Here is a 1,085-nt window from a genome sequence, read left to right as displayed (position 1 = left end):
TCACTTCCACAGGCCTTGCAGAGTGTAAACAACAACAACCCAGCTTTGTTGTGTATGTAACCATAGGGATTTGTGATGTCACCTAGAACCTTCACAGCAGCGACAGCTTTATGAGGAGCATCAGCACTGCTCTGCCTGAGCAGAACCATCACCGCCATAGGTTGTCAAATAACCCGGATTTAACCCACACAGGTAAGTCCAATGGGGTGCAGGCATGTCCTCTATGCTTACAGCTTCCCGTGGGTGTTGGTTTGATACCGTTTGGGGACAGCCAAGGAGGCATCTGCAGGCAACAAAGGTAGGTGTGTGCTTGTGTGTGTGTTTCTATGCAGATCCTAAGCCCAGTGTCACATGCAAGTAGGAGGAGTAAGAAGGGTTCCTGGCAAATCCGGGTTATGGATTGCATTTAAAAAGGCCCCGTGGGAGTGCAATGGGCCCCTGTCTTGCTGCTTAGCAATAATGGTATGGGTTTAGGTTCTGCTGTGTGTACTGGTGGTTGACTGCCCCCCAGCCCAGAGTGTGCATGGAAAATTGTCTGGCAGCCTCCCTGACAGCAAGCAGTGATAGTGCCCATGAAGGGGACCTTGTTGGGCCCGCCCCTTTCACGGTTATCGCTTCTCGGCCTTTTGGCTAAGATGCAAGTGTAGTATCTGTTCTTATCAGTTTAATATCTGATACGTCCCCTATCTGGGGACCATATATTAAATGGATTTTTGAGAACGGGGGGCCGATTTCGAAGCTTGCTTCCGTCGCCCTATGCATTGACCCGATATGGCAGTATCTTCGGGTACAGTGCACCACCCCCTTACAGGGTTAAAAGAAAGATTCCTACTTTCATTGCTACCTGCTTGCTGGCTAGCCAGCTAGCCAGCCCTGTGGGCCTTGCTGCTGCTGCTGCTGCAGCCAAAAAACAAAAGGTGGTGCTGCTGCTGCTTCTGCTGCTTCTGCTTCTGCTTGTGTCTGGCCCCTGTTGGAGCGTCCAGGCACAGGACTTCTGCTGCTGCTGACTAAATGGCCTCCTTAATTGGATCATTTGAGTAGGCAGCACACCTGTGCAGGTAGGCATGACATGATAGGCAGCTGCC

At 51.2% G+C, this 1,085-nt stretch overlaps 1 non-coding gene across 1 annotated transcript; it reads left to right on the top strand.

The window, feature by feature from the left end:
- The first annotated feature begins 610 nt into the window (after positions 1-610).
- LOC130324911 (U2 spliceosomal RNA) lies at positions 611-803 on the top strand. The gene has a single exon (XR_008869817.1). It is a non-coding gene; the product is annotated as a U2 spliceosomal RNA (small nuclear RNA).
- The last annotated feature ends 282 nt before the right edge of the window (positions 804-1,085 follow it).

Source organism: Hyla sarda, unplaced genomic scaffold, assembly GCF_029499605.1.
Source record: "Hyla sarda isolate aHylSar1 unplaced genomic scaffold, aHylSar1.hap1 scaffold_2681, whole genome shotgun sequence".
Classification (NCBI taxonomy): Eukaryota; Metazoa; Chordata; class Amphibia; order Anura; family Hylidae; genus Hyla; species Hyla sarda.
The sequence above is the reverse complement of the archived record's forward strand: the minus strand, read 5'-3'. Positions and strand labels throughout refer to the sequence as shown.